Raw genomic sequence first — 21,120 nt, forward strand, 5'->3', positions numbered from 1 at the left:
TCCAGGCATAAGGTGTGGCAAGACAAAAGGAACGGAGTCTGGAGTTAGCGATGGAGGAGAAGGGTGCAATTAGGAGAGATTTGCCTAGTGAACCGAGTTCCTGGGAAGGAGTGTAGGGAGAGATGAGGGTGGAGAGGACTTTATAAAATGCTCCCAGGTAGACATCTCACCATAGATAGAGAAAGGGGTTCAAAGAGTGTGAGAGTGAGAAAGCCTTCAAATGAGTTTGACACACTCCTAATTAGTGACAGAAGGAACTCAAAGAGTATTAGAATGAGAAAGCCTTCAAATGAACATGACATTCTCCTAATGAGCGAGAGAATGGGCTCAAAGAATGTAAGAGTAAGAAAGCTTTCAAATGAGTATGACACATTCTAAACCAGTGAAAGAAGGGGCTCAAAGAGTGCGAAAGTGAGAGAACCTTCAAATCAATGTGACACACTCTTAACTAGTGAGAGAAGAGTCTCAAAGAGTGCAAAAGTATGAAAGCCTTCAAATCAGTGTGACATGCTCTTAACCAGTGAGAGAAGGGTCTCAAAGACTGCAAAAGTGTAAGAGCCTTCAAATGAGTGTGACACGCTCTTAACCAATGAGAGAAAGGGCTCAAAGAGCGCAAAAGTAAGAGAGTCTTCAACTCAGTGTGACATGTTTGTAATGAGTGAGAGAAGGGACCTAAGGAGTGTAAGAGTGAGAAAGCCTTCAAATGAGTGTGACACACTCCTAATGAGTGATACAAGGGACTCAAAGAATATGAGGATGAGAGAGCCTTCAACTGAGTGTGACACAGTCCTAAGGGGTGGACATCTCTGAAAGGATGCCAGGAGACTACAAGTAGAAAGAGAGAGAGCATGAGACAAAATACAAAGACCGAAGATATGCACATTTTCCAAAACTGACAGGAAAAACAAAAGATTACCCACAAAAAAAACAAACAGGAAAAACTATGTATAATGCTAGGGGGGGGGGGGTGGGGTACAGAATAAACAGCAGGTATTAAGAATGTTGTTTCAACATAAAAAAGAAACACTAATGAAAATAACAAACCCCTGGAAAAGTAGCCTAATAGAGCAGTGGGATAAGAAGTAACAAAGCCCAGTCGAGATCATATTGTGGCTCCTTGTGATCTTGGGCAAGTCACATAGGGGCCCTTTTAGAAAGCTGTGGTGAACACTAATGCATGCTTACTGTAGCAAAATATGGCATACTGTGGGGTGTGCTGAGGAATCTTGTGTTATTCTGCCATGTGCACATGCTACCACACGCTAAAAATTGTTTTATTGAAATTCAAACAAATAAGTACAAAAAGCACTTAAGAAACAACTAGTCCACATCCTGAGGTAGGCACATAGGAAATCCAACATATTAATAAACAACAAAAAGAAATGATCCTACCTGGTCTGTACTTAGACGATCTTACATCTCACCACCTAACATATTTAACTACTTAGTTTCCATAGCTAAAAACAATCTTTCCAACTGATCTGGTTCAAAGACAACATATTGAGTATCTGAAAAACAAATCAAACATTTGATACGAAACTTCAAGAAAAAAGTAGCCTCCAGAGCCAAAAATCTTGATTTAAACTAAAGAAATTGTCTATGTCTACCCTAGAAACACCTACTCTAGAAACATCAGGAAATATCTGCAGTTTCCTCTCACAGAACAAGAAGCCTTTCTTCCTAAAATAATTCTTCAAAATCATTACTTTACTTTATCTGCTCCTGAAGAAAAGGAGGCCAGGAGAGTAGAACGTTAAGCAATATCATCCTGAGTGGTCTCTAAAAAATCAGTCAAATTCACCATAACATCATCCCTATGTGACAGAACATCAAGCGCCCCTTCTTCCTGTCCTCCTCTTAAAACATTCTTAGGCAGATAATAGCATTAAATAATTATTCTAGAATCAGCATTAAATAAAGCCAATACTTCTTTGAAATACTTCCTCAATAAGATCTCTGCAGATAATAATGAACAAACAGGAAAATTTAAGAACTTCAAATTAGGAGATCTCATCTTCCACCATCTCATCCTACCTATGCAAGTATAGGCTACCCTTAATACTGGAAGACTCCACTTGTTGTAGAGCACCAATCTGAGATTCTACCTTTTTTTAAGGAAGCATCAAGAATTTATTTAGTCCATATCATCCACTTTAGAGACCACTAGCTGAGTAAAGTCACAGAGCTCTTGTACTGGACTCTAAAGCATTATTTCAGTTCTCTTCACCACTTTCCATACATCTAACAGCAATACTTGTGAAGGACCAGCATCCAGTACTGCAATTTCCTTAGGAAACACCACTGGTTGGATAGAAAATACAGTAGAAAGTGAAAGTGGCAACAACTGCTGCAAAGCCAGTGTTCCCTCTGTTGGAGAAAAACCATCTTGAGATAAACCCCTCACAGGGGTTAGATGGGAATTAGTAGGTGGGTCAGGGGTTAGCCTATCACCTGAGCTTAATGAGGCACCAGAATCATTACCTGTGATTAGAGGAGAGGGGAGATCATATTAGGAGTACACACAGTTAAATGTTTGGTCTTAGCTTTGTGCTTCCTCATATCCATAAGCAATATCCAGTGCCAGAGATCCAATAAAAAAAATTCCAAACCCCCGGCAGAGATCTAAGCCCACCAGGGCACCATCAGGGCTCCAAAGGGGCTGTCATGCCCCTTAGGGCACACCCCTTTGGCCACACCTGCTTTTGTCTCTTGGGACCGGCCCACACTGATGATGTCAGTGGGCCAGAATATGGAAACAGAAAGAGTCTCAGATAGCTTCCTGAACTGCACCAAGTAAGCGCACCCCTTCTCCTCTCTAAATAATTTTTAATTTTTTTTGCACAGGGGGCATGTCTGGGGGGCACAGAGTGGGCATGTTCTGGGCTAATCAGTTAGCACAGCTACATTGCCATACTCTAACCGATTATTACAGGTTTAGCACACGGGTCCCTACTGCCTACAAAATAGGTGGTGGTAGGAGCTCTCACGTTAATTGCTATGTGCTAATGTTCACATTAGCATGTGGCCATTATTGCAAAATTCATAAAATTGGCCATTTTACCCCAGCAGTAAAAATGGCCTTAACACGTGGAAGTCACCCGTGTAAAAGCACACTAAGGGCACTTTTTACCACTGTTTCATAAAAGGGCCCCTTAACCTTCCATTGCCTCAGATACAGAAGTTCTCTGGAGAAAGGAAAATACCTACTGTACCTGAATATAAGGTGCCTTGAGCTACAACTGAGAAAAGGCATGAGCTAAATCCAAATTTTCCTTCCCTAACTTCTAAAGCAAAATTAAACAAATATTTTCTGTATACACAACCCTAGCAGCTACTGTAGCAAAATACATCTTACCACCAGGCCTGAAGGATATTCTAATCAGGGCTGGTGAGTGCCTCACTCATGATTGGTTCCAGCACAACTTATTTTGTGTCGCTTTATAGTATTTGTAGTCAGGCTCTTCATGTGTGTAGGTGGTGAAGGCAATTCTCAAAGCTCTTCCCAAGGTAAAAAGCTGTTTAACTGTGGTAAAAGTCCCACTGAAAATTTGATTTGGATTTACCTCACGCTTTTCTCAGTAGTTCAAGGTGAGTTACATACAGATAGAGCAGGTATTTTCCAGTCCCTGGAGGCCTTATAATCTAAGCTTGGAAGGTTGAGTGACTTGCCCAAGATCTTAAGGAGTAGCAATAGGATTTCGAATCTGGCTTCCCTGGTGTGCTACCTGCTGCTCTAACCATTAGGCTATGCTTCCACTTCCACTTCAGTACTTCAGTGTTGCAAGGTAGTCATGGAAAAACAAGCGCATTTTTCCTTAAAAAAAATAAGCCCAAAACAAGCGATATCAGTTCAAAAGCAAGCCCCAAAATAAGCTAAATTTTCTTAAATACTGTGACGTTTAATCATATGCTAAAACACTCACCTGGCTATTTCCCTTTCAACTGCCGGGCGTTAGAGGAACCAGAACCGATGTTTACCCTGACTCTCTTCTGCATGCCGACTCTGCATATTAGCACCTGGTGTCCTGCCTCAGGAGACTGTAGCTAAGCCAATCGCAAGACGCCAGTGTTGTGGCTCAGGCCACTGGCAGCATATGTGAATTGCTCTGTTCACATACGCTGTCAGCACCAACAAGCCCCAAAACAAGCTACCCGCAAATTCGGAAAAAAACCTGCGAGTTCTAAAAAAAAAATAAGCCCAAACTCACAGAAAAAAAAGCAAGGTTGGCAACACTGTTCCACTTCCACTTTCACTCCCACCTCACCCCTACCCTGGTTACAGCTTGGGTACATTTACACAGGCTAGGAAGAGGTTGAGGGAGGGATAGTCCACACAGGGCTCTCATTTTTCTGTGGGTACATATGTACTTGATTCATAGCAGGTGCAACTATACACAGATACATTGTACCTGCTGTCCTTCTCCCTTGAGACAGATTTTCAAAAGTAAACTGCATATTTGCAAGCACTGACAGTATAAAAATTGCCCCATAACCCTTCAAGTGTTGGTGCAACCAGTTAAAACTAATGTTTGTCTTTTAATGTTATAACTTATAAGACTGAGCGAAAAGAGCACATATACGATTACCACAAAGTGGAGGAATGTAGAATATTATGAAGGGTAGATGCTGAAAGGGCAGAGTAATGTAGTCAGTAGGACACTGTAAAAAAATATATAGGACGTAGAAGTACACAATCGTGAGAGCTATTAACCAATGATTCCACGAGCTGAAAATGCACTCTGAATGAATTTTATAGTCAAAGGAAAAATGGCCTCACAGAGCTCCTAGATCAACATAATCTAATAGAGCTTAAACGGATTTCAATTTGCTCCTCTGTTCATCATTGGCCAAAAAAAAACCTTTGATATAAAGACGGGTAGCTAGTTGTCTCTATCGCTCTTATTGCAATCAAGTTAGAATTCTCATTGCTTTTATCTAGATTTTAAACAACACTGGCTACACGCAATATAGTTAATGCAACCTGAAAGAAAACTTATCTTTCAATCATGTAACGCTACCGGCGGGGTTATTTATGAAACAGGCTCTTGCTGACTTCTACGTGCCTTCGGCACGAGCCTGTTTCATAAATAACCCCGCCACTTAGACCCTGAAGCAGTGGCACGAAACGCTGGCCATCGTCAGCTAGTGGTGAGGGGGAGAAGAAACCCACTCTAGTACTAGAGGTTACAACGTGCCGGTAGCGTTACATGATTGAAAGATAAATTTTCTTTCAGTTTGCATTAACTATATTGCGTGTAGCATGAGAATTCTAACTTGATTGCAATAAGAGCGATAGAGACAACTAGCTACCCGTCTTTATATCAAAGGGTATTTTTGGCCAATGATGAACAGAGGAGCAAATTGAAGTCCGTTTAAGCTCTATTAGATTATGTTGATCTAGGAGCTCTGTGAAGCCATTTTTACTTTGACTATAAAATTCATACAGAGTGTATTTTCAGCTAGTGGAATCATTGGTCAGTAGGACACTTCCAGAAGAAATCATGTGGATGATGAAGATATGTAAAAACAATTTTATTGCATAAAAGTACTCAAAGGACTCGATATAACACTGTGTTTCGGCTAATGTGCCTGCAGCAGGAGTCTAGAAAAAAACATTCATAATAACTTAAAATCTAAACAGAATACATGGTACAACAAAGCATTAAAAATAATAAGAAAATAATATGAATATACAAAAATTAGTGTAGATCAATGGACGGGTAAATGGTGTTCACATGGAGGGGCATTTTTGATATGACCTCTAAATCTGACTTTAGACATTTTGCAAAAAATGTCCAAACTCTGAGTAGGAAAGAAGTTCATTTTCAAAAAAAGAAAAACGTCCATCTTTTGTTTTCGAAAATACTGTTTCTAACAAGGTTTTGTGCTTTGGACGTTTTGTTTTTTGGGGGCCAGCATTTTTAGTGGACTGGTCTCCCAGACGCCCCAGGAGATAAATGGGGCACCCTAGGGGGCACTGCAGTGGACTTCAAAAATATGCTCCCAGGTACACATCTCACCGTTGCTCCCGCATCTTGTCTGCCAAGCCCCCCAAAACCCACTGCCCACAACTCTACACCACTACAATAGCCCTTTTAGGTGGGCACCTATATGTGGATACAGTGGGTTCCTGGTGAGTTTGGAGGGCTCACAGTTTCCACCACAAATGTGACAGTAGAGCAAAATAGGGACCAGAGTCCCCCACTCCATGGTGCACTGCACTGAACTGACCACTATACTACTTCAGGGACCTGTGTGTTGCTCTAATAGACCTGGCTCTACCATCTGAGGCTGTCATAAAGGCTGCTAAATCATATTTGTATTCATATTTATGGGGGGTGGTAGGGGGCTAGTGTCTACTGGGGGGTATTGGGGGAGTCACCCCCTGATTCTCTCTAGTGGTCATCTGGTCATTTAGGGCACCCTTTTGTGCTTTAGTCGTTATAAGAACAGGTGTAGCTCAAAATGTCTTAGTTTTAGTCCTGAACACTTTTGTTCCATATGGCTGAAAAATGTCCAATTGTTAGGAATCCCCAGATCCCATCCTTAACAGGCCCCTGACATGCCCCCTTGTGGTTTGAATGCACTTCTGACGGACTTCATAGAAAAACGTCTAAAAATTGATTTTTGTGAGAAAAACGTCCAAATGCATATTTATGCCACTTTTTGGATGTTTTTCTCATTTCAAAATGAGCTCCATAGTGCACAAGGATATTTTAGAGAAACTCTATACTATACAAATATTTATATAAATTGAATAAGTAAAATTGTGAGATATATACATTAATTATGGAGAGGGAGAGGACCTCAGACTGGTGACAGCTTCTGATCAATAAGATCAATGAGATCATAACCATATAGAGGGGCATAATCGAACGAAAATGTCTATCTCCATGGGCGTTTATCTTCAAGAACGGGTCCATGAAGGAGCGGACCGAACCGTATTTTGGGAAAAAATAGACGTTCATGTTTTATTCGACAATTTGTGAGCTGGGCGTTTTTGTTTTTCAGCGATAATGGAAAATGAAAGCGCCCAGCTCAAAAACGAATAAATCCAAGGCATTTGTTCGTGGGAGGGGCCAGGAGTCGTAGTGCACTGGTCCCCCTCACATGCCAGGACACCAACCGGGCACCCTAGGGGGCACTGTTACAAAAAAAAAAAAAAGGTAAAAGAGCTCCCAGGTGCATAGCACCCTTCCCTTGTGTGTTGAGCCCCCCAAATCCCCCTCAAAACCCACCACCCACAAGTCTACACCATTACTATAGCCCTAAGGGGTGAAGGGGGGCACCTACATGTGGGTACAGTGGGTTTGGGGGGCAGTGTGGAGGGCTCCCATTTACCAGCACAAGTGTAACAGGTGGGGGGGATGGGCCTGGGTCTACCTGCCTGATGTCCACTGCACCCCCTAATAACTGCTCCAGTGACCAGCATACTGCTGCCAGGGAGGTGGGTATGACATTTGAGGGTGAACATAAAAAGTTGTGAAACGGCATATTTTTGTGGTGGGAGGGGGTTTGTGACCACTGGGGGAGTCAGGGGAGGTCATCCCCGACTCCCTCCAGTGGTCATCTGGTCATTTAGGGCACATTTTGGGGCCCTATTCGTGGAAAAACAGGGTCCAGGAAAAGTGCCCTAAATTCTCGCTAAAAACGCATATTTTATTTCCATTATCGGCGAAAGGCGCCTATCTGTGATCGGCCGATAACCACGCCCCAGTTCCGCCTTCACCACGCCTTTGACATGCCCCCATCAACTTTGTCCGCATCCGCGACAGAGTGCAGTTGAAAACGTCCAAATTCAGCTTTCGATTATACCGCTTTATTTGTTTTTGTGAGATAAACGTCTATCTCCCGATTTGGGTCGCAATATAGGCGTTTTTCTTTTTCAATTATAAGCTGGATAGTCACCTCTGTATAATCACTGGTCCTCTACCAACCTCCTCCCTGGGTGTTTCATTCGTGCACTTCTAATAACTAATTTATAATAGTCATGCATCACAGCCAAAAAAATATAAATTTTTTTAAACCACAGCTACTTAGCTTGTTGCTGCTTGCTTAAGGGCCTCCCCAACGGTCCCGTTTCACCAACCAAGGCTTCATCAGGAAGAGAGAACCCCGCAGCACCAAACTGTGGTACAAAACCCGGTAAGCTGTTGATGCTGCAAAAAACGCGCCAGATGTAGACATAGGAAACATAGACAAATGCCTATGGTGCCAAGTCTGAAGATGCTCAATAACTTGGACCCAGGATTCCCTGTTCTTGGGGGATAGCCCCCACCCACACTAGTCCTTTATCTCTGGGTGTCATAATTTTAAATCTGGCCCTGCCCATGACAAACTCTGGCAACAACATAAAAAAGATACAAATGGCCAGATCAGGTCAGACCAGTGGTCCATCTAGCCCAGTATCCTGTCTCCAACAGTAGTTCTAGAGTTATAACATCCAACACACGTCAACCAGAGCTCATCTATGTGCTTACAGTAGATATATAGCTATACAATGACCTGTCCCCCCCTACATACTCAGATCTCTAATTTTTGTCCTTCCCTTTCAGGAACATATTCACCTCTTCTTGAAGCTGATTAAGTTGCTTGCTGTGGCAATATCCTACAGCAGATTTTACAGCTTAACTACCCCATCAATAAAAAAATATTTCCTTGCATTCATCTTGAAACTGCTATCATATAGTTTCATTGGAAGGCCCTGGTCCTAGTAGCTTTTAGAGAATAAACAACTGCTTGCTTGCGGTTTGTTCTTTTCCGCTCATGATCTTGTAAACCTACATCACATCTGCCCTCAGTCTTCTTTTTTCAAAGCTAAATAGCCCAGACTTTTGAAAGCCTTTTCTTCATATCAGGAATACCCCAGTACCCATAGCCATTGTCTCTTCTCAAATTCCACCACATTTCTTTTGAGATGAAGTGACAAAAATTAAATACAGTATTCCAGGTGTAGTCACACAAGAGTTCTGTATAGAAGCATGATATCTTCAGATTTATCAATACCTTTCCAAATTCCCCCTATAATGCAGTTTTTTTTTCTTTTTGGCTACTGCTGCACATTCCCCTATAATGCAGTTTTTTTTTTCTTTTTGGCTACTGCTGCACATTATGCCAATGGTTTCACCTTTTGGCCCACAGTAACTCCAAAGTCCCTCTTTTGATAGCAGTTTCCCAGAAAGAACTCCAGTAGTGTGTACTGGCAATTTGCATGTTCCCCACCAATGTACATCATCACTTTGCAAATATTTAAAATTGCATTTGTCACTTGAATGCACAGATACTATAACCTGCCTAAGGGGCCCTTTTACTAAGATGCATTTAGCAGCTAACCTGGGGTTTACCATGCAGTAGACAGTAGCAGATCTGATCTCTAATTGTTGAGTTTTTTAAGTTAAACCCATATATAATGAGTTAGTAGATTCCCATGAAAGTCTGGGAGATATAGAGGGGCATAATCGAACGCGAACGCCCATCTCCATGGGCGTCTATCTCCGAGGACGGGTACGTGAAAGGGCAGGCCAGACCGTATTTTCAAAAAAGATGGGCGTCCATCTTTTTTTCGATAATACGGTTTGTGCCGGGCAAATGCATCGGATTTGGGCGGATTTGAGCTGGGCGTTATCATTTTTCAGCGATAATGGAAACCGAAGGCGCCCAGCTCAAAAACGAACAAATCCAAGGCATTTGGTCCTGGGAGGGGCCAGGATTCATAGTGCACTGGTCCCCCTCACATGCCAGGACACCAACCGAGTACCCTAGGGGGCACTTGAAACAATTTTAAAAATTACTTTGATGTTTTTTATTATTGGTTCACCCCGTCATTCAATCTTGTCCTTTTAAGTCACATATATGTATCTCCTTTCTCCAGTAATCAATAAAGGGCTCTTTTATTAAGCTGCAGTAAAAAAAATGGGCTTAGCGCTTCCTTACGTCGGACTTTGCCACACCCTTAGCCCATTTTTAGCATGGCTGTCAAAAAGGGCTTTTTTTCCCCATTTGATGAATAAATGGCCATGCATTAATGTTAGCATTAACATGTAGACACTGGAAAAAGCTACCATGGGAGAACTTACTGCCTCCTATTTAGGAGATTTAAGGATATACTAACCAGTCAGTGTGGCGGTAATGTCATCATGCTAGCTGATGAGTACATCCATGCCCATTTTCTGCTCCAGACACGCAACCTCCAAAAAAATTGAAAAAAAACTACTGCATGCTTAGTGCACACATGAGCCCTTTTACAAACTGGCAGTAAGCCCACCGCGGGTTTACCGCACGCCAACCTGGAGCTACCGCTGGCCCTACACCCCAGCAAGCGGCATTTCTGGTGCTAGCAGAAATATTTAACAAATATTTCTGCAGGTGCTAATGCAGTGGTAATCGGGCAGCGCCCCATGCTACCCTGTTACCACCGGGTTAGCACAGGAGCCCTTACCACCACCTCAGTGGGTGTCGGTAAGTGCTCCCTCCCCAGCATGGCCATGCGGTAAGTGAAATCTTACCACATGGCCATTTTATTTGGCCTTTTTACCCACTGTGGAAAAAAGTGCCTCAGCGAGTGGCAAAAACAGTCCCTGCCGCTAGCACGGGGCCCCTTTTATCACAGCTTAGTAAAAGGGCCCCACAGATGGCAAAACTCATACGGAATACTTTTGCATGTCCTGCGTTGGTTATGTTTGCTTTGGGGCCCTTTTACTAAGGCATGCCTACAAGTTGCCTGCGCTGGTGTAAGCGTGTGTTTTGGATGCGCACAGGTCAATTTTTCCCCGTGCCTGGAAAAAAGGCATTTTTTTGTGGCTGAAATTAGACGTGCGACAAAATTAAAACCAGCGCGCACGTCCATTTTTGGCCTGAGCCACCCATTGACTTAGCGGTAAGGTCTCATGTGCTAACCAGGCGGTAAGCGGCCAGTGCACGTAAACTGCCAAATACCGCTGGGTAAGTGCCACGAGGTAGAAAATAGAAAATATTTTCTACCGAATGTTTTGGTCGCGCTTCAATAATGGAATTATTGCCCGGGGCATGCAGTAGCCAGGTGGTAGTTCCAATTTGGCGCATGTTGGGCCTACGTAGGCACCTAAACGCCTTATTAAAAGGGCCCCTATGTTAGGTGAGTGTTAGATCTTAAAGCTTCTAAGTCATTTCAATGTTTCACAGACCTTAACAGAATGCAAAATTCTCTTAGACCACATGTGACAATTTTATCTGACCACCTTATTCTGTCCCATTATCTCCCACTGAAGAGTTTTCTAAAAACATCATCCAGCTCACCCTTTCTCCAGAGCTGGGTTCTGACTCCCACCTGCTATCACATGTGATTGTTCATAGAAAAAACCCACCCAGTCTTTTGTGGGGCACACACCCTGCAGCATGTCCCGCTCCATGCCTCTTACCAATTAAAGAAAGAAAAAAAAAAAAGAAAACCAGATGTTAGATGGTAAGCTTGCAGAACAAAAAACATAGAAAAAACCCACCCACCCAAAGTATTTCATACTCACGAACACAATGGAAATAATAGAAGAAAAGTGTGAAAACACCAAAATAAACAACATTGTAAACCACAGAAAACTACAGGGGATGCAAAAACAGCTCACCACTGCAAACCTCTACGATGCACAAGGCGCAGATCTCCGCAAACCATCACAAAAGCTTGCGCAGCCAATGTGAACATCAAAGAAGCCGGTATAATAACAGTACCAGGCTTTTAAAGTGCATTTGCAACACTTTACTACACAAGCACCTTACGGCACTTTTGTAATGGACGTATATGACACACGCCTAGGACACAGTTGTTGTCTTTTTCCCCTGGAAATGTGTATAACACCGACATTTACTGCAAGACTGTTCTATATATGTACTAGGTGTTTTGCCTACGAAGCCGCTTGCTGAATTTCCATACATCTTATTTGCATCCGATTTCCTTTGAGCATCAATCGCTGTTTCAAAATTGGTATTTAATGGGTCCCTAGTCACTTCTTGAAACCTTGGGACAAATAGACTCAAATGAATGTGAATTTATCAAATAGTTAATTTTCATACCATCCCTACCACATGCAGATTATACGCAGTGGAGCGGGGATGGGGGGGGGGGGGGGGGCTTTTGCTAAGCGGTTTATTAGATTAATAGTTCTAATCATAGTTTATTTATGTATTTATTTCTAAAACTTATAGACTGCATGGTCTAAATTTCTCACCGATTTACAATTGCACGTACATACTAATACATCAACCAGAAAGACATTAATCACATCATAATAACTACAGTAACATAATACCATATTAGTCTCTTCAAGGTAGTTCAATTCATAAACCCATCAAGTATCATTATTAAAAGCACTTTGAAATGAATACGTTTTCAATGACTTTTTTAACTGGTCTAACTTCTTGATTGTTCTCAAAGACAAAGGTAAACTGTTCCACAATTTAGGCCCAGTGACATAAAAATGCTGTTGACTCACGACAGCCAATGACATGTATAATGCTGCCCACAGCAACCTCTGTGTTTTATATGGAGAGGGATGTTTAAATTGTGGGTCTTCAGTAATGTGGTCACTTTCTAAGAGTGTTACCAGACCATCTGAGCACAACCACACCTGTGATACATCCATTGGTGGTTAAAAGAAACCACACAGGGCCACAGATGGTCATACACATTTTCTTAGTCCAAATCAATGGTTTAGCCTAGCACTAACTGCGTAATGAAGCTACTGAAAAACACAGATGCAAAGGTTCAAGGATCTATCAATGGCATGCAATTAATAACCTAGGGGTCCTTTGGGCCTGCGCTAGCATCAGTGTTTGTTTCTGATGCCCGCTGAAGCCCCCTTTTACCGCAGCAGGTTAAAGTGGAGGAGTGGCCTAGTGGTTAGAGCACTGGTCTCGCAATCCAGAGGTGGCCAGTTCAAATGCCGCTGCTGCTCCTTGTGATCTTTGGCAAGTCACTTAAACTTCCATTGCCTCAGGTAGAAACTTAGATTGTGAGCCCTCCTGGGACAGAGAAATATCCAGTTTACCTGAATGTAACTCACCTTGAGCTACTACTGAAAAAGATGTGAGCAAAATATAAATATATAAATTTTTTCACAAACGGCCGTGCTGTAAGTGAACCATTTACCACATGGCCATTTTGGAGGGTAGCACTTACCACCACCCTTTGAGGTGGTGGTAAGAGTTCTCACGCTAACCCGGTGGTAACTGGGCAGCGATTATTGCCGGGTAAGCACTGGCGCTACAAAAATAGAAAATATTTTTGTAGCGTCAGAAATGGCATGTGCTGGGGGGTGGGACCTATCACCAGGTTCCTTTGGTAGCCCGGCAGTAGTTCCAGACTGGCGCACTGCCAGACTGTTGCTGCACGCTAACCCTTTCATAAAAAGACCCCCTAGTAAGGTAGCATTTAAAGAATTTGAAATTTGGCTTTTAGATCTGGTTACTCAGCTTTCAAACTCTAAGATCAAGGCATGTTACATACAGGTACAACAGGTATTTGCATGCCCAAGAGGGTTTACAATATGTTTTTTGAAAGGAAAAGTTTACTGATCCTTACTGTTTCTTTGCACTTCCAGTTCAGTAGCAATAGTGTCTCTAGGCAGAACTATTTGAGACGCAAAGGGTGAGCGGTAATTTGTTAAGGAGAGAGCAAGCAAAAGAGAGAATATTTCTTTTCATTTCCCATTTATCAAGTACCATGGTCAAGTGGGGAGTAATATTATAATAGGGCACATATGTGAACTGTGCAAAAAAAAAGTGCCTATTTCATGCCTTATTTATGAAGACAAAATATGAAAAACACTTCCTTTACTAGCCATACAACATTTTAGTGTGCCATCATTTAAAAAAATTATGATGGACTACTTTGAGAAAGCGAGGCTATTTTTGAAATATAATTTTGATTTTGGAGCCACTATTTGTGGAATTCTATAAATGGTGACTAAAATTAGATGCTAATTAGGCGTCCAACGTTTTGCGTGAAAATGCATTCTAATGGATGCAAGGCGCCAAAACGGGGCTAAAATGGCAGATTAGCGTGAAAATACACTAATGCGCCCAGTTAGAGCATAGCGCCTAAGGGGCCCTTTACAAAGGTGAAGGAGGGCTACTGAGTGGGTAGCAGACGCCCAATCAGCACTACCACTAGGGCAGCATGTATGCCCGGTGGTAATTTCAATTTTGCCGTGCACCGAATCCCACGGTAGAAATAATTTTCTATTTTCTACCACGGGAGACGTTCCCGGTGGTAACCAGCAGCATACCCATGTTGGCGGGCACTGCATGGTTATTGCGTGGGCAGCACGTGAGCCCTTACCACTAAGTCAATGGGTGGCGGTAAGGGCTCATGCTGTAAATAGGGGCACACTAGTTTTAATATTAGCGGAGGCCCATTTCCCGGCCCATTAAAAAAAAAATCACCTTTTTTCCCAGCCACAGTAAAAAATGGCCCAGCGCACTCCTAAAAGGTGTGCCCAGACTACCGCAAGCCACTTTTTACCACGGCTTTGTAAAAGGGCTTCTCAGTGTCTTCACACATTACTGCAAAGGGGGAGTGGCCATGGGATGGGCATGTGTGGGTCAGAGGCATTCCAGAAAATTGCACACAATTTTATAGAACACCAAGATTGTGCACCCAACTTGCATGACAGGATTTAAATGCAAAAAACCAGCTGCTGCCTCTACCACGGGGCCCCTTTTACCACAGCTTGGAGAATGAGTAAAAAAAGAAAGCATTTGAAAAAAAATTGTTTTAATTCAAATAGGTAAAAGGGTCCCTATTTGAATTAAAACAATTTTTTTTCAAATGTTTTCTTTTTTTACTCGTTCACCTTATTTTTCTGCAAAAACAATTTTGGCACTTCTGATAATGCACCTAGGGGCTCTTTTACTAAAGGGCAGTAGAGCTACCGCTTGGGTAGCGTGCGGGAAAACAGAACTACCGTTGGGTGTACCCAGGCAATAGCACTGTGTTCAGCATGCACCATTTCCCACACTCAGAAAATAAATCTTTTTTTCTGCCACGGGGGCGTGCCCAGAGGTAACGGGAATTGCACTGTCGTCCCCACATGATGCTTGATTACTGCTTGAGTAGCATGTGAGCCCTTACTGCCTACTACATAGAAGGTGGTAAGAAAGAGCCAGCTCAAGGGACTGTGGCACCCTGGCCAAAGTTTGGCTTGGCACCCTCCCACTGGCATGTCCCCCCACTGAAACACCCCCACCTCAGGCCATCCTCCCACCGGCCTACCTTTAAAAGCAATTCCCCCTCCTGAATACCTAACGCTATCCACATCGGCCCCTGCATCTTCCCTCTGCCGCACCTGTGGAAACAGGAAGTTAAGTCAAAGGAGTGGTGGTGCACGGCAGGGCAAAAGGAAGATGCTGGGGCTGATGCGGGTAGTGTTAGGTGAAATACAGTCTGTGTTTTGGAGGGGAAATTGCCTTTAAATGTAGATGGGGGAAGGTGGCCTGAGACAAAAAGAGGAAGGGGGTTGCCAGCTCTTCTTTTTCCCCTGCATATGCAATGCCGCCAGTTAAGCATTGGACCAGCTTAGCCTGTAGGGCCAGTGACATCACAGGCTCAGGCATTGGCACCCTTTATCTCTGTTGCCCTGTGCCAGAGCCTCGCCTGGTCCATAGGTTAAGCCGGCCCTGTGGCAAGGGCTCAGGCAGTAAATGTCCGCATGCCAATGTTTTTATTAGCACACAGCCATTTACTGCCTCCATTGAAAACAAGAGTTTTTACGGCCATGGTAAAAAGTTGCCGGAGCGCGTGGGAAACCCACACACTAAACCTACTGCTGGTCACTTTTTAGCACTGCTTAGTAAAGGGACCCCCAAATTCTTAATGATTTTTATAAGGACTGATGACGAGTTATGGGTTGGAATACTGTTTCAGGTGTTTTCCCCTTTCTGATGGTCCACTGGGCAGCCCCATTTTAGAGAGGATGTAGAAGTTGGAATTGAGACATCTGGGTCAGGATTTCTCAAATTTCATAAGTATTTTAGAAAAGAGTCTACTGGCATAGAGGCTGTTCTAAAACACAGGAGAAATGGATATTTATGTGTCAAGTGCATGCAGCATAAACATCCATTTTAGAAAAAAAAAAATAGAAAATCTCAATTGATTGAAAACTAGCACACACAAGTTAATCTTTGCAATTACTAAACCCTTTATGTACCAGTCATTTGTTTCCACAATTATTTTTCAAAGTAGATCATAAGTGAGGAACTGAGTTTGATTCCCACTTCAGGCACAGGCAGCTTCTTGTGACTCTGTGCAAGTCACTTAACCCTCCATTGCCCCATGTAAGCCGCATTGAGCCTGCCATGAGTGGGAAAGCGCGGGGTACAAATGTAACAAAAATAAAAAATAAATACTCCCTATTCAGCCTTCCTTTTCCCCCTTTCAAGTTCTCCCCAGAAATTTCAACCTACTGTCGCCCCATTGCCTTGCCCCTCTCCCCATCCTCTCTAGGTCCTATCTATTGTCTATCCCTCCTGCCATCAAAGTACAGGTTGCCCTCCAATAAATGAGTTGACAACTACCCATTTAAATAAAAATAGATTTGGAACTATGTAGGGAATATTATTTTAAAACCGAGTGCTTCAAAATTTGGAGGCTTTTTTTTTTTTTGTCAGATAGCATGTTTGACTCGTAAAATATTTTGCTGCAAAAGGTTCTAATGGATTATATTTATTTTGGATATCTATTTGACACCTTTGCATTTTGTAAGGTGAGAGACATTTTTAAAATTTACTTCAGTTACTGAGAAAGGGGGGCCTTTACTAAGGTGAACTAGCGTTTTTAGTTCACGCTAAAAATTAGCTGGCGCTAAACACTAAGATGCCTATAAGAATATATTGCCGGATTCTATATAGCGTGCCTAGAGATCTGCATCAAAATCCAGGTGTATTCTATAACAATGTGTGTTACTTAATTGGCTTAACAAGCCAATCAGAATTTTTAAAAGCACTTGATGAACAATAATGAGCACTAATTGGCAATAAGTAGAATTTACGTGCATAACTCGCTAAGCATACTCTGTAATGACCTGCACCTAAATTCTAAAGCATGCAGTTCAAAAGGGGCATGGCTATAGGCAGGAAAAATGGCGTTCCATGGGTGTTCCCAAATTTACATGCATAGTTATAGAATATGGCCCAGTGTGTGTAAATCAACATGTAGGGCTTTATGCCATGTTTTCATTGGTGTAATAGTTTTACGTGCTGGGATATCAACTAATTGTATTCTATATACTGTGCCTAACTCTATGCACCACTTATAGAATATGCTTAGGTATAAAAGTTTACCATGTGGATTTTTTGGGCGCTTTATATAGAATCTGGCCCATAATTGGACATCTCAGCTGATTTTTAGCATGAGCAGCTTAGTAAAAGACCCCCAAAATGACTAATCATCATTACATTGGCTTCCTGTCAAGGAACGAATCACCTTTAAAATCTGCTCCCTAGTTCACAAAATTCTATATGATGAAGTCCCTAGCTACATGCTTAATCTAATCACCCTACCACCCAGGAATGCATTGAGACTATCCCGTTTGTATCTAAACTTTCATTACCCAAACTGCACCGGACTTAAGTACAAATCCACGTATGTCTCATCCTTCTCCTTCATCAGCTCGCAACTATGGAGCTCTTTACCAAAAACTATGAAAATCATCCACAACCATCTAAATTTCAGGAAATCACTTAAGAACATGTTATTTGGAAAAGCATATCCCAAGGACTCAGCATGTGTCTCCTCTGCTTGATACACATCAACCTAGTGACAATCTTGGACGTGCCCACCCTTCCCTCCTCTTTCCTGGTTTCTCTGCTCCTTCCATCTCTTCCCCATCCTCCCCAATAGTACTTGTGTATGTTTTATGTTGTATTAGCTTAATTTTGCTTCATTGGCATCTGCCTCTGCGGTGCGCTGTAAGCCACATTGAGCCTGACGCTGTTGGGAAAATGTGGGGTACAAATGAGATAATAAATAAAAAAAATAAATAGTTACAATTAAAAGTGTGTGGTGTGAGTGCACCCACTGTGCAGAAACAAAATATATCACAACGAAACAGAACATGATCACAGAAATAGACCATATGGCATATGCAGTCTGCCCATCCAACCCAACAGCAAAGTCTCTACAAGCCTCCTTCAGAGATGTGAGGTGCCTGTCCCTTTTTTCTTGAATTCTGATACAAATAGAAGTGCAAGCTCCGCTTCCCCTTTTGCACACACAACATATATGTGCATGCAACCCCCCCCCAACATACTGCCCCAGCCCTACATAGAACAAATACAGCATTGACAGCAACACTACAACCTTCCTACAGATGCACAAACATACTCATACATTTACTTCACCACAGAACAGAAACAGCACTGTTTCCCTGAGCCCTCCAGCCCTAACCGTGAGTTACAGCTTCTGTACCTTTATGCTCAACCCACAAGCTATCCGGTCCTAGAAGTGACAGGCCCTGTATCCCTGTGGCTAATAAACAAGATTTTTATTTGGCACATGTACATATCACTGTACAGAAACAGATCATGCGCAGTCCCTACATCTTAGAGTATACAATCTAGTCAAGAGAAATGAACAGGACACACATCGAAAAACAAATAAGATGCCTGGGTAAAACGAAACCTAAGTTGCCTCCTGCTCTGTGCCAGTAATAACAAAGAAAAGCAGGTTTAAAAAAAAAGTACATACATTTAAGAATATTTTATTCTCTCTAATTAGTTTCACCTGTAACTGTTTGAGGCACATCTTTTCCAGGACAGGATCATGAAAGAAAATGTGCAAAATATTTTAGAACCAAATAGTTAAGTTTTCGAGCGTGCACGGTAGAATGTAACTCATCAAGATGAGTTAATAACCAGACAAGGTAACATGGTGTAAAAAAACAGCACCTGGGGGAAGGAGGGATGCCAGACTGAAGGGAACAACACAGAGCAGTTCCCATGTGGCATCTGTGGATTCCTGGGATCCTACACAGAATACATCAGAAGGACATACATTGGACCCCCTTCTGGGATATGATCCTTATTGCAGTCATGCAGGCCAACCACAAATTCCCCCTAATTTTATATATAGTTGCTCAAAAATTGCATGTGCAAATTTGGGCATGTGCCCAAATTGTGCGTGCAATTTAACTGCTTAATGAGCCAATATCACACTGATAATTAGGTGCTAGCAATCAACTATCTGTGCTAATTGGCAATAATTGGATTTTACATGTGCATCTTTATAGTTGCTATTCTATAAAGATGTGCACGTAAATTTTTACATATGGATCCAAAAAGAGGGTGTGGCCATGAGAGGGGCATGAGTGAGTCAGGGGCATTTCTAGGATTTGCACACATTGTTTTACAATTTGGGAGATCTGCGCCTAACTTAGGTGTGGGGATTTACACCAGGGTTCAGCTGGTGTAAATCATCATGCCTAAAATTGGGCACAGATCCTGGCACTAAACGCTATTCTATAAATGGCACCCAACTTTCCGTGCCATTTATACATTTATAGAATAGCACTTAGCATGCTTTTTTTTGTGCCCAAATTTGGGTGCCATTTATAGAATTGAGTCCATTATACCAACTTTTTATCCTTTTTTTTTCTCAAAAAACTGGATACTTTTAACTCCTTCTTTGCTTAGAGTGGCTCTGTTGTGATGTTGGCCATGTTTTTAAATATTTACACGATAGATAACCACAGGTTCATTGAGTCAAGCCTCTGGCTGCCTAACAGCTCTCTGGTAATTTCGGGGAAGGCATTTACAATAATTAAAAGGCTTGGACCCCACAGCTCTCTGGCCTCTTTTCAACCGATCAAGTAGCGGCACTGTCTGTCAGCTCAATACAGATGTTGTCTATCATTTATCCTGTATCCTTTTACCCAACTTTCTTAGTTGCTTAGATGTCATTTTTAATATTTTCTCATTCAGTCCAACTCTTTAATCCAGGACCTTCAATTAATATCTCATTCTACAGAAGACAGGCAATGAAATGATTTCTATGTCTGACAATTATTTGCTACTTCCTGTGGTAAATTAGAAGTCTGCTGACAGCCATCTTTGATCATTTTCACATCAGAGATAACTATAGTTACTTATATAGGTGACAACATATCTTTTTGTGTAATATTAAACAATAATAATAACCATTCTCTTTGTGCATTTCAAAAAAATAAGAAACTCAATATAATTTACATTCAGCACAACAGTTAACTTTGATTAGGATATTTGCCCGCCTCCCCTCTACCCAAACTATAATGTACAAAAATCTTCAACAATAAATGAGGTCTGCTGCAGATAACTTGAGCTAATCTTTAGTAAAAGACCCCCATAATTTTTTTTACTCCAAAAAGAACCAGAGAATCTTGTCATTATTTTGTCTTCAGGGTATGAGAAAAAGCTTGCACAGTTTGGATACAGTGAATTAGTTTCCTTTTAAAAATGTAATTTTAACTTGAAAGTTGCCATTATTTTCTTACCCTGGTAGTGTCTCTTGCCCGGGTCTCACAAAGTCGTTCGGATCAGCTTAAACAAACTGATGATTGTCGGGGAAGGGAACCGTTGGAAAATTTTCCGTTTTTAAAACTTCCCCCACAAAAAAAGGTGGTTGATAAATTTTGGAGTGGGGGCGCTGAGTAAGGGTTGTGTGTTTTTCAAGGAAAAAGATACCAAGAGTTGTGTCAGCTGCAGGATCAGTATATCAAACTGAAGCTGTCTTAAAGCCCAAGAAGGGTTCTTAGAAAAACTCTGTGACCTACTTCCTCTTTGCGAAGGCAGAAAAGATGAAAAGTGTAGCAGCTGGGGGAGGGAGTGGGTCAAACCTAAGAGATGCTGCAGTTATGAAACACAAAAAGAAAGGAGTCATTTAGTTAAAATAGGTACCTTAAATAAGAGACAAAACAAGAGGAAAAGTTTCTTTACAAAGTTTATTCTATTTATACCAGCTCCTATTATTAGAAGAATCATGGGGACCTTCCATAGACCCTGAGTTTATTTAATCTGCTCTTAAAAATGGCAGAAGTAGGGTTCCAAGATGGTGGAACCCTGATAAAAAATAAGAGTTGCCCTACTAGGTCAGACCATGGGACCATCTAGTTCAGTATCCTG

At 41.9% G+C, this 21,120-nt stretch overlaps 1 protein-coding gene across 1 annotated transcript in view; it reads right to left on the reverse strand.

Moving 5' to 3' along the window:
* Positions 1-20,723, reverse strand: part of LOC115479942 (tyrosine-protein kinase ZAP-70) — a 104,070-nt gene extending 83,347 nt beyond the window's left edge. The window contains exon 1 of the mRNA XM_030218277.1: positions 20,493-20,723. The gene's annotated coding sequence lies outside the window, so the exon portion shown is untranslated. The remainder of the gene's footprint in view (positions 1-20,492) is intronic.
* Between the last annotated feature and the right edge of the window lie 397 nt (positions 20,724-21,120).

The sequence above is a fragment of the Microcaecilia unicolor genome, chromosome 11 (assembly GCF_901765095.1).
Source record: "Microcaecilia unicolor chromosome 11, aMicUni1.1, whole genome shotgun sequence".
In the NCBI taxonomy this organism is placed as follows: Eukaryota; Metazoa; Chordata; class Amphibia; order Gymnophiona; family Siphonopidae; genus Microcaecilia; species Microcaecilia unicolor.